This window comes from Tamandua tetradactyla, chromosome 7, assembly GCF_023851605.1.
Source record: "Tamandua tetradactyla isolate mTamTet1 chromosome 7, mTamTet1.pri, whole genome shotgun sequence".
NCBI lineage: Eukaryota > Metazoa > Chordata > Mammalia > Pilosa > Myrmecophagidae > Tamandua > Tamandua tetradactyla.
In genome coordinates, this window is record NC_135333.1 from 107,400,223 (window position 1) to 107,413,261 (window position 13,039).

General features: G+C 41.4%; 1 long non-coding RNA gene across 2 annotated transcripts in view; it reads right to left on the minus strand.

Moving 5' to 3' along the window:
- LOC143691730 (uncharacterized) overlaps positions 1-13,039 on the minus strand; it is a 43,521-nt gene that overhangs the window by 22,752 nt on the left and 7,730 nt on the right. For both annotated transcript variants that reach the window (XR_013179676.1, XR_013179675.1), the window contains exon 2: positions 6,973-7,107. This is a non-coding gene — a long non-coding RNA (uncharacterized LOC143691730). The remainder of the gene's footprint in view (positions 1-6,972; positions 7,108-13,039) is intronic.

A 13,039-nucleotide genomic window follows, 5' to 3' on the forward strand; every position in this document is an offset into this window, starting at 1 on the left:
GGCCCGAGCTTTGAGTCTTTACACACAGAAGCAACCTTTTCCTGCTTTAATTGATCAAGGAGAATGGCAAGACCAGCCCTTGTGTAAAAGGGTGATGTCTGTAAATGCCTTCACCGTCAGACTAAAGGCCATCCAAATTGAAGGAAACTGAAGTGCCATGAGTTTTCCTTGAACAGGACTGAAGTATTTTCTGTTCAATATAAAGGGCCGGTTGATAAGAATTTTTCCTACTATATAGCACTATTTGTGAGTGGTCCTTGTTCACATGAAGTTACATGCTCCAGGCTATGTATTTGCTGTGGTTGTAAAGTCGCCAAGCCCTCGGAGGAGCTGCCACGTATGCAGTGGATGCTGGATCTCAACAAGGGCCATGGTGATGTCTGCAGATATTTTTGATTGTCACAACTGGGGGTTAATTCACCTAGTGGGTAGGGGCCAGGGGCATTGGTAAACAACTTACATGCACAGGACAGCCCCCACAATAACACTTATCCAGCCCAAAGTGTCAATAGTGCCAAGGGCCAGACACCCAGCTCTAAAAGACTCTTTAACTTCTCTGCCTTCCTTCTTTTGTTCTTTCTGTCCTCAATTTGACTTGAATCTCTGTGTGCCAGTTTGAAGGTTTTATGTACCCCAGAAAAGCCATGTTTTAATCCTGATCTAATCTTGTGGGAGGAGCCATTTTTAAAATCCTGATTCAGTACTGTAGGCTGGAAACTTCTGATTACATTATCTCCATGGTGATGTGACACACCCAATTGTGGGTGTGATTTCTTGATTAGATGGAGATGTGACTCCACCCATCCCAGGTGTGTCTTGATTGGTTTAGTAGAATCCTTTAAAAGAGGCAACATTTTGGAGAGAGCCAGAAACAACAGAAGCCTCGGAGCCGACAGAAACTTCATAGCAGAGTTTAACAGATGCCAAAACTTGGAGAACAGAGGCACGGATGTTTGGAGATGCTTGGAGCCCAGTAGACATTGTCATGAGATGTTAAGGAAGCCAGAACCTGGAGAGAGCCGATGGAAGCCAAGAGATGAAAGCCAGCCTTGGAGAAGCAAAGTGAGGAACCCCCACAGGAACAGAGGCTGAAGGCAATGGAGCCCAGGAGCCAGGACCAGCAGATGCCAGCCATGTGACTTCCCAGCTGACAGAGGTGTTCCTGACCCATCGGCCATTCTTGAGTGAAGGTAACCTCTTGTTGGTGCCTTAATTTGGACAATTTCACTTCCTTAGAACTGTAAACTTGTAACTTACTAAATTCCCCCTTTTTAAAAGCTGTTACAGTTCTGGTATATCACATTCCAGCAGTTTACTAACTAATATACCATGGAACAGCATTCACCTAGGAAAATCATAGAAACTTCAATTTATCATTAGGATATGATCATTGATGTTGTATCCTGATAGGCACATGGGAATAAATGTCTAGAAATATTAAAATGCTTAGGTAAAAATTTCTCTTCCACCCCCATGTAACACCAAATAGACCCTTTTTGTGCCATCTCTTCTCCTTTGCTATGGATTCCCGTAGAGGCTCCTCCCTTGGGCTGGCTTTTGTTTTGAGGCCACTTGCTGGCTATTACGCTCAAGGGACACAGCCATTGTGTATTATACCTACATAGTAAAAGAACGCGAGGGGAGGAAATATCCTTAGACAGTTTAAAATACTGTTGTCCTGAAATGCCTCAGCAATATACTGCAGTGTTAACCTGTTCCAGTTTGCTACCTGCCAGAATGCAATATACCAGAAACAGAATGGCTTTTAAAAAGGAGAATTTAATAAGTTGCAAGTTTACAGTTTTAAGGCTGAGAAAATGCCCCAATTAAAGCATGTCTATACAAATGTCCAAATTAAGGCACCAGCAACAGGTTACCTTCACTCAAGAAAGACCAGTGAAGTTCAGGGTTTCTCTCACAGCCGCACAGGCACATGCCTAACATGGTGATGTCCATTAGCCTTCTCTCCAGATTTCCCATTTCAAGAAACTCTTCCCGGGGGTGTATTCCTTCTTCATTTCCAAAGGTCTCTGGTTGCATTGGATCTGGCTTTCATCATTCTCTCGTTCTGAAGCTTTCTCCAAAATGCTTCCTCTTTTAAAGGATTCCAGTAAAGTACTTAAGAACCACCTGTAATGGGTGGAGTCACATATCCCTCTATTCAAAAGTTAATACCAAAATAAAAAACAAAACCCACAATTGGGTGAGTTACATCTCCGTGGAGATAACCTAACCAAGTTTCCAAACTACATCACCGAGTAAGGATTAAAAGAAACGGTTGCTCCCACAAAATTGATTAGGATTAAAACATGACTTTTCTAGGATGCATAAATCCTTTCGAAACAGCACAAAACCTCTGAGTTTCTTGGTTGGTCAGACTGGGGTTCCTGTCCTCATTTTAGCTGTGTGACCTTGGGAAAGCTAATTAACCTTTTTCAAATGTCTCATCATTTCCTTATTACTTAACGAAAGATAGTAAGAATATCTGCACTGCAGTTAGAGCTGCAATGAGGATTAAACTAAATAATTCATGAAGAGAGGTTAGCTTAATGACTGGCACAGAGAAAGTAGCCCCTAAACACTAGCTATTGTTATTATTACTTTAAGAGAGATGAAAACATCCCCTTGAATTTATTCTTTCACTCTAGAGGCATTGAGCACCTATTCTGGCCTATGAGCTGGGGACACAAATGTGGATAAGATGCTGACAGTCTAGTAATGAAGGGAAATAAGTAAATAATAACAGTAGTGCATCGTGAAATTGCACACCACCCACTTGAGAACACAAAGAAGGATTTGTGGGAAAATATTCAGAAAATCTTTATAGAAATCTGAAGTCATCTCCTTGATTCATCTAAATGCAATTCAGATTTCACATCAGCAGCTTTTTCAGATTGTATTATGACAAAATCATGCCCCTTCATCACCACAAGAACTGATACAGACTTTTCAAATAGTAAATGAAAAATGCAAAAGGGAAGGAGAGGAGAATAATTTTAGAAAGGTTAGTAAATAATTTGTTTCTGTGAAAAGAGAAATCAGAAAACATGTGAAGCAATGATGATTTTTTCCTAAATATTCATGGATGCATTAAGGGACTGAAAATTTTTGAAAAGGTGTTTATTTCAACAATAAATATGAAGGATGAGCTGGGAAATCCCACTCATGTTACAAATATGGTAGGAGTAAAAATATATTTTTATAATACTTTAGAAAGAAAATTGTTAGCAATAAAAGAAATTATTGGAATATAATGCCCATGAAATAGAGTTCGACTGCTTTGTACACAACTAAATCCTACGGTTTAGAATCATGGCCCCTGAAGAAATTGCAGTTCCTGAAGAAAATGTTGAATAAATTGGTTGCCTATCAGCCCAAAGATAATGTATAATAAGCCAAGGTGAATGGAAAGAAGTTTTCTTTGAAGATATTTTTTATTAAAAAAGGGGATTTGGAATGTCACATTGCAAGTACCACATGTAGAGAATTGCCTTCTGATCTTTGGAGATTCACTCAAGTCTGTAACAATTAGACTAAAGGGTGTGTAGGACTCACTAAATGTTGGGTCAGGGGTGCACAGACAAAGAAGCAGCCCTGCTTTAATGAGGAGGAGGCAGACAAGGAAACAGATGTGATATTCACAATAGATGTGATATTCACAAGGACACTGAACCTAGATTGAAGGAGTTGGGAATAAACTCCTGGAGAAATAACCCACTTATTAAAAAAATTTTTTTTCCCACATCCATTCATTCATTCAATAATCACACACTAAGCAATTAATGTACCAGGAACCAGGTTCAGGATTAGAAAAAAAGAAAAAAAAATACGGATAAAGGCATTGCTATTGCCCAAGAACCTTAAGGTCTGTCTAAGGGAGACTAACACATAAATCACAGTGCAATAAAGCGTTGGAAATGTGCAGGGGATGTTCTGGGATGGCCAGGGTAAGATGGAGAGAGCGGTTTACTGGTTGGGAAGTACTGGGCAACCCCTGTGGGACAGCCCCCAGGCTCCTCTAATACCCCAGCAGCTGGGCCCAGGATGTGAGACGAGAGAGACAAGAACAGTCCCCACCACCCTCCCAGTTCCACTGAGAACACAATGGGGTAGACCCCCCTAAAAGCCACACTCACCCAGATAAGCAGGGCAGGTTACTAAAGCACTAGCAACTAAAAGCCCAGTTTGCCAAAATGTAATTTGTCAAATCATCAATTCACCATTTGGCCAAAAAAAAAAAAGTACTGCTTCTCTTAATTATTTATAAACTTTATAGTAATTTGTCTCCAGTGGGACAGTTTTAGTAGAACTGGAGGATTTTTATGGTTTTCATTGACAAGGTTTCATTTTGTCTTCATAGTAGCATTTAAAGAAATCTTTAAGTGTTTTTAAAACGTATTAGAAATTCAGGTCATTCCATAATCAAAATGTCAGTGCTTCCCAAGAGAATTCTTCAGTTTATACTGATTTTCCTCCCATCTATTTTTGGTTTTTATGAACTTTTGTGATTATTCTGCCAATGTCTCAAGTACTTTATTAATCTAACATTTGTATTTCTAACAATTTAAAGTTCAGATTTACTGTGTGAAATGGTTGCTCCTATAGCTTCCAATTCATCTATATTTTTCAGTATTTTTAGCATTTTTAGGAATTTTTAACCATTAAATCAAAATCCTTCCTGAACAATTTTGTATGTATAGTCAGTGAACTTGCTATATATATATATATCCTCATAATACCAATTTATGGATATCCTTACTTCCTTTTTGCTGCCTTGGTTTATTTTATCCCAGTTGGTTCTCGTTAGAAATAAAAGCATCATCATTTCTTACAGAATAGTTTGGACTATTATTGAAGTTTTTCAGGTGTTTTTTTTATCTTAAATTTCACATTTTAATTTAAATACAGCCTCATCTGCTGATTCTTACCTGAAAATCCCCAGTTGAAATGGCATCCCTTTTTCTTCAGCCCTTTCCTTTTCTATCTGATTTGATTTAATATAATTTCATTTAAAGTTTTAATTGCTGGAAGTTAAAAATTAAGGTTGATATGCCACTTGAAGAACTGGTAAAAGAATACTAAGGATTGGAAGATTACAAAAATGACAAATTGTTAAAAGAAACAAGTCTTAGAGTATTAGTAAAATTTAAAAATTAGATACGTTGGTAATTTGGGAAACTGAATTGCAGTGGATTGCTGTTGAGCCCGATGAGTACTACTGCAAATCTTTGAGGTCTCCGTTCTGTTATAACCCACAGATAGTTCTTCCTGACTATCTTCTGACCATGACTGAAGGGCATGTGGTGGCTGAATAATGGTCCCCAGGATATGTCCATGTCGCAGTCCCTGGAACCAATGAATGTTGCTTTATATGGCACAAGGGACTTTGCTAAAGTGATTAAGTTAAGGATTTAGCGATGGGGGGGTTATCCTGGAAAATCAGAGTAGGTGATAGAATCAAAATGTCCTCACAAGAAGGACACAGGTGACTCTGAGTCAGAGGAAAGGACAATGCAATGACAGAAGCAGAGAGTGTAGGGACGTGCTTTGAGTACACAAGAAGGGGCCTCAGGTCAAGGGATACAGGCGGCCACCAGATTCAGAAAAAGCAAGGAAATGGATTCTCCCCTAGTGCCTCCAGAAGGAAAACAATCATGTTGACATCTTGATTTTAGCTCCATGTGAACCATTGTGGACTGTAAGATAATAAATTCGTATTAATTTAAGCCACTGAATTTGTGATTTGCTGCAACAGGGATTCTAAATGAATACTAGGGTGTTAGAACAGCCCCTTTCCCTGGGTGCATTTCCTGTTAGCACATGAGGTTATACAGGGAGACCTGTTGTTAACCTTCTCAAGAGAGAAGATCAAAAAAGTCTTGTCTGTACCTTCACGAGAAATTTTCCCCAATCCTTTTCCCAGTTCTTATATACCCATCTGGAACCAATGAGATGGACAATTTATCAGAGCCTTGTGTGCTGTTTTAATGTTGTCCTAAGAAGTGACCAAAATGCACCGGGAGGTTATCTCAGCTGAGTTTCCCCAAAGGCCACACTGTACACTACCCTCCCTCTGCTGTTTCCCATCTCCAGGAATGCCTGGTTACATTTTCCCCATAAATCTCATCAGCCAGAATGTGCACCAAATAATAGTGCTAAATGATTCAAATAGAATATGGTCAGCATTCAAAAAAACCCCAATCTGGGTGCATACCCCTACACAATTTAGCACTACAGATTTCCCCCTCTTTTCCTGAAATAGCTCTTTGTCTTTCCAGCAATCCCACGAGGAAAGCAGAGGAATCTAGCCCCAGAGGGCCAATGAGATAATGGCATCCCCAAGTCCTCATAGGCCAGAGGCTCAAACACAGGTCTCTTGACTAGCTCAGGGCTCCAGCTTTGCACCTGTAACTTGGGGCTGGGCACTCACACAGGTGGAAAAGGTAATTTCAGCAGCACTGCTACCAGAAGAAATCCATCCCCACCTGCTGGTTCTGGCTTGAAATGCCTTAGTTAAAACTTGATTGCTGTAACTTCCTGGTTTGGATCCTTCTTAAAAGGCAAATACCTCTGAGAGAAGCCTCCCAGGGCTCCCAGGCTCGCTCGGGCCCCAGCACCCATACCCTGTGGACAGGAGGCCAGTTATTTCAGGACCCAAGTGTACTGCTGGACGCTGGGAAAGCCCAGGACTGTAATGGCTGCTGTCCTGTCACCTGGGCTACAGCCAGCTCTGCATCCTGGACCAGGCAACTGTGCAGCACAGGTACCAGCTCTTTGAGGTTGGGAGAGGACAGGCTGTATCTAGATCTTGCCCAGAAGGACCTCTCTGGACATGAGATGCTAGAGAATCACAAGTCCTCGGTCTCACTGGCATTTCCAACTTCCCCAAATGCTGTCATTTCTAAATTACAAGAACACTAGGTCCTGCTTTCCCAAAGAGCTAAGAAGAGAAAGTTCCTGAGAATGACTTACCCAAGCCTTGATGTCATTAGCATTTTCTACTTCAGGTGTCAGATAATGACATTGAGACGAAGAAGGAGCCGTCTGCTTCCAAATGTGGACCCATGAATGTCTACCAAATATTTAGGGAGTTCCTTGAAAGAGGAGCTGGTTAGAAAATAGCAGAAGGGGAAAAATGCATTGCTTCCAGCGAAGCATAGATCAAGCAAGGAAAATCCCTAACAAAGAATTAAGAACAATTTTAGCATTCTTAAAAAGGACTTTATAAATATGGATCCTTAACTACTAGGAAATATCAAAATTTGGAAAAAAGTAAAAATCTTATGTATGTAGTAAATGTGGGAGATCATGCTGGAAAAATCTCACCATAAAATGCATATGAGAATACACACCTATATGCACTATGAGCATGGGAAAGTTATTATAAGACTCCAACCTTTATTCAGTATTGAAAAATATAAACTGGGGAGAAACCATTTCAGTGTAAGCACTCTGGAAAATCCCAGGGAGTTCACCTTATTTGACATCAGAAAATTCTTCCCACAGAGAAACCATTTAAATATTGTGAATGGGGAAATGGTCCTTTACAAGTTATACCTTCCTCAACACTGGGGACCAGAGGGTGAGAAGAGAACCCATTCTGTGATGAGTGTGGCAACCCTGCCCATGTGACAGCAGATCATAGCAAATAAGCAGGAAGTGTGGGAAGGCGTCTGTTACACGTGGGAGATCCGGGCTATAAACCCGTGCCCTGGCACGGACTGCAGTGGACGCCACAAAATCCCCAACAAAGAGAAACCTTTAGAAATGCAGCAGTTGTGGGAAATCTCTTGCAAGGGGTTCAAATTCTCTTACACCCCAGACTGTATTAAAGTAAGGGTCAGTGTGCGAAAAACCAAAAAAACCAGGATTCTACCAACCTTCATATAGTTTACAAAGGAGATAGCGCTCACTTGGAAAAAAAAAAAAAGGTGAAAAAAGAAAGAAAGAAAATAAAATATTTTGGGGCAGTTTTTTTTGTTTTTTTTTTTTGCTGTTGTTGTTGTTGCTGCTGTTCAAAGACCCTACCAGCAGATTCTGACAAGGGGAGAGCATCAGAGGTCATGGGCACTGGAGCCCTCTGGACCACCTCCCCCCACGTGTGGGTGTCTCTGGAAGAGAGACGACTACTATGAGCAGGCCAGCGCCGGGCCAGTCACTGGTTCCTCAGCTGTGGGCCTTTGCAGGTGTGGCCCCCCACGCTCCCACTCTCACATACACACATTGGCAGGGGGTGCTCCCCAGCAGGAGCCCAGGAGGCCCTGAAGTCCACTATAGTGACATTGTCTTATTCTAACCAGGTATGTATGGTTGGAGCCAGACATTTCTCAAGAGATGTTGGCTTCCTCAAGTCTAGTAAGGAACCTGTATATTGTTCGTGACCTTGTGCGAAAGGAGTATAACTGCTCCACATCAGCCTCTGGCAAAGTTGCCCCGGTTTCTATCCCTTTCCACTTCCATCTGCCTGCTGGAGGACGCTGGCACATGGAGCCCACTCGACACATGGATTTGGTCTCCCCTGGAGAGTCTGCTTCTTCCTCTTCCCTCCCTGCCTGCCAAAGTTGTCCTACTTCCCACCCAGCCATCCCATCTTCTCCGGATCTGATGCTCTAATAAGCTACTTCGATGAGCAAACTAGTGCTTGTGGAGGGCTGTTCTTGGCCCCCATACCTGTGTTTTAGCAAGAGCCCTCAACAAGCTGCTAAATAGTCAGACCCTGAGTAGATTAGAAAGCAAAGAGTGTCCAGACATGGAGAGAGAAATCTGAGCTCTACCACACATGTAAGGGTTCAGATTTTAACCAGTTCTCTCTGAGTCTCAGTTTCATCATTTGTTAACTGGTCAACGTGATGCCCACCTCACAAGGTTGTTAGGAACCAGAGGTGCTTTAGCTCGGTGTGTGGCACATAAGGAAGGCACTCCATAAGCAGTAAGAGCCAGACAAAGGTATGTAAATGTGTAATTTAATAATAGCCTCCCAATAATAGGATCTACAACACCAGTGACGTGTAAGGTGTTATTGATATTGGTCTCAAGCAGATGTCTTAAGCACTGAGACAGAGCAAGTAAAAGACATATTGTAGGGCCTGAAGCTTTTCCAGGGCTCAGTAGACCAAATCATCCAGGAAGGTAGAACTCAGTCCCTACATGTGAGGAAAGCCTATCCCACCTCTAACTTCAAAGAGTTCCGAAGGTTAAGAACTTACCTGTATGTTTTGTGAAAGAAAGGCAGTTGTGTTGTCTTAATTTTCAGGAATCGATTTTCTTAAGCCCTAATAGACTTGTCAATCTGTTATTTTGCTAGCAGAGTGTATAATGTTTTTTGATATGATATTACTTCACAGTGCTGCCCTGAAGCAGAGGAAATTTTAGTTTATACCAGAGAAAGTGAAATAGCCAATAGACAGAAACGGGGGAGGATCAGAGGGATTCAAGTCAGGGCAAAACCAAGAGATTGAAAGAGGAAGGTGGAGAAAGTGAGAAAATGAGCAAACAAGCTGGAAATGGTCCAAGATGCAGATTCCGGCTGTGCCTGTCCATCTGCAGAGCCTGTCATTTTATCTGTATTTCTATTTCTTCTTAAAGCAATAATGCATTTTTCATTTTGTCTTTTATTGTGGCTATGGTTTAATTATGAGAGGACTGGGAATCTATGGATTAAGGAAGAGTTATTTCTCCCCGACTGCTACATCTTCTCAAGTGGGATATAAAAGAATTAATTGTCAAAAATATCTGAGGGGGAAGGTACATATTTGTTCTTTTCAGTTTAGTCACTAAGGTATGCCAGGCCTCAAGCTAGCATCCTGTTCTTCGGTGAAAAGCAAAAACTAACCAGCAATGGGTGCCAACACCTAAACAATGAAGAGAGGGTTAATCTGAAATTATTTATTTATTTATTTTCCTATTCCAAAATACCATCACTTATACAATGCAGGAGTATAAGTGATCAAACTCCACACAAATACTAGCCCAACATTACCCCTACAACAGTTGAATTGCTAAATATTGGAATAACTATATAGATAAATGATTTAGTCCTTCTGGTGAAAAGGAAATTTATGCAACAATGTTTTGTGTTTCTAATTAAACACAATAGTGAGATTCTCTAGGAACACAGAGAGGGATTTCCTGCTCTCAAGAAAGCTCCAGGGACAACTTGTGTATATGAATTATCATAGTAAAAGTGTGATGGGCCAAAAAGTACTACTGTGTGTACTTCCTCCTTTTACAGCCAAAGAGAATTTTCCAACATCCAGCCCACTATCTTCCCACTCACCGTTTCCAGTTTCCTGCTTTCTCAAGAGAGTTTCCTCTTCCCCCATTTTTTGAGATTTTGTGATTCCAAATAAGGGAGGGATGGAGAGAAGAGAGGGACCACAGGGCAGAGGGAAAAGGGAAGGACGCGGGCCTACAGGTGGAGCTGGTGTGCACCACAAGCAAGGGCAGGTTGCAGAGGAAGAGGATGGGAAGGAACGGAAAGGGGATTTTATTCCACTTCATCCTACATCTCTCATCAAGTGACAGCAAACTCAGCAGAGTTAAAAACCATCCATGTGCCAACGATCCTCAAACTCCTAACTCAAGCTCTGGCTGCTCACCAAAGCTCCAGACCAACTCGGACTTTGTTTAAGATGCATCTCACACTTGACTCATCCAAAGCAAAACATTTGATTAATACCCCCCAAAAAACTTGTTTCTCCTGCACTCTTCCTCCAAATCAGTAAATAGTAGCCAATCAGGTTTCAAGCAAAGACCTAGAGGCATCCCTGAGTCCTCCATTTCTCTCTCCACACCTGTAACGGCTCCTTCGTGGAGTGCTGTTAGGTATAACTCCAAATATAATCAAAGTGGCACCGGGGAAAAGCCCCACTTCGGGAGTGGTGAGATGTGGCACTTAGCCTGGGTCCAAATCTGGAAGTACCTGCTTCAGCCTTTCGCGCTGCCCTCCCTGGTGGCCACTGCCTGTCTGGACCCGTATCTAGCAGCCTTTAGAAACAAATGTCTACCCTTTCTTCTTCTCCATCTCCCTCAGCCTCATGTCTACAATTTGATCTCCACAAATGTATTGTTGACTAAAAGAATCCAGACAAAGAAGAGTGAATGCTGTATGACTCCATTTATGCAAAGGAGAAAACCAGGCAAATCTACTAACATCATGCTGGGGGTAGGGGACAGGCAGAAGAGTACAGGGTCTGGAAGGAGTTGTAATGGGCTTACAGGGTGATTTTCTGTTTTTCGATCCTGATACTGTGACAACAATCTGTTCCCTTTATGAAAATTCATCAAGCTGAACACTTAGGATTTGTGCTCATTTCTGAATGCACATTATACCTCAATAAAAAAGGTTACTTAAATAAAAGTATTATCTAGGCATTTGGAAAAGATTAAGCAAGTATTTCTGGACTGTGGGTGTTTTTAAACATTAGGAACATCAAAGCATCTGTATTTTGAAAATATGTGATTTAACCCTTGGTGCTAATAGAGATTAAAAATGTGTCCTCTTTCAGGGTGGGCCACGGTGGCTCAGCAGGAGAGTTCTCACCTGCCATGCGGGAGACCTGGGTTCAACTCCCGGTGCCTGCCCTACCCATGCAAAAAAAAAGTGTCCTCTTTCAACAACAAATGAATCTTTTCCCCCATAGTACAAACTAACTCACATTTTTAATTCAACTAAAAAAATATTCAGAATCAATTACTGCTAAACTTCAGAGAATTGTAAGGACATCTGAAATATGAGGAGTGACTCTCTGGAGTAGATGTCATGATGCATGTAACAAAAGCCAGACTCAGCCCCTTGCCTTTCAAAACTACCTAGAGACTTTCACTGTATCAGTTTCTTTCTTTCTTTCTTTTTTTTTGAGAAACATATACACACACAGTCCAGCCATACTATATAACCAGTGGCTCACAGTGTCATCACGTAGTTGTGTGTTCTTCATCATGGTCATTTGTAGAACATTTGCATCACTCCAGAAAAAGATATATATATAAAAAAAAGAACTCATACATCCCATACCCATTACCCCTCCTTCTCACTGACCCACAGTATTTCAATATACCCAATTTTTTCCCTTTATCTCCCTCTATTACTTATTTATTTTTTTATCCTTTTTTTTTTAAACTCAGCTGTCTATACCCTGGATAAAAGGAGCATCAGACACAAGGTTTTCACAATCACACAGTCACACTGTGAAAGCTGTATCATTATACAATCATCTTCAAGAAACATGGCTACTGAAACAAAGCTCTACATTTTCAGGCAGTTCCCTCCAGCCTCTCCATTTCAACTTGACTAACAAGGTGATATCTATTTAATGTGTAAGACTAACCTCCAGGATAACCTCTAGACTCTGTTTGGAATCTCTCAGCCATTGACACTTAGTCTCATTTCACTCTTCCCCCTTTTGGTTGAAAATGTTTTCTCAATCCCTTGATGCTGAGTCTCAGCTCATTCTAGGGTTTTTCTCAATCCCTTGATACTGAGTCTCAGCTCATTCCAGGATTTCTGTCCCATGTTGCCAGGAAGGTCCACACCCCTGGGAGTTATGTCCCACATAGACAGGGGGAGGGCGGTGAGTTTGCTTGTTGAGTTGGCTGGAGAGAGAGGCCACATCTGAGCAACAAAAGAGATTCTCCTGGGGGTGACTCTTAGGCCCACTATTAATTAAGCTTGACCTATCCTTTGTGGGGTTAAGTTTCATATGAACAAACCCCAAGATGAGGGGCTCAGCCTATTGCTTTGGTTGTCCCCAGTGCTTGTGAGAATATCAAGAATTCAACTTGGGGAAGTTGAATTTTCCCCCTTTCTCACCATTCTCCAAAGGAGACTTTGCAAATACTTTTTTATTCACTGTTCAAATCACTCTGGGATTTATTGGGGCATCACTCTGGACAAACCAACAAAATCTCATGCCCTATTCAAGGTTCCATGTACTTATGCCACCATCCATCCTTGCCTAGACCACTGGTCTCCTTGTTTGCTCAACGAATATTTTTTACACCATTTTCCACAACTTCCAGAATAATCTTTCTTTGGATA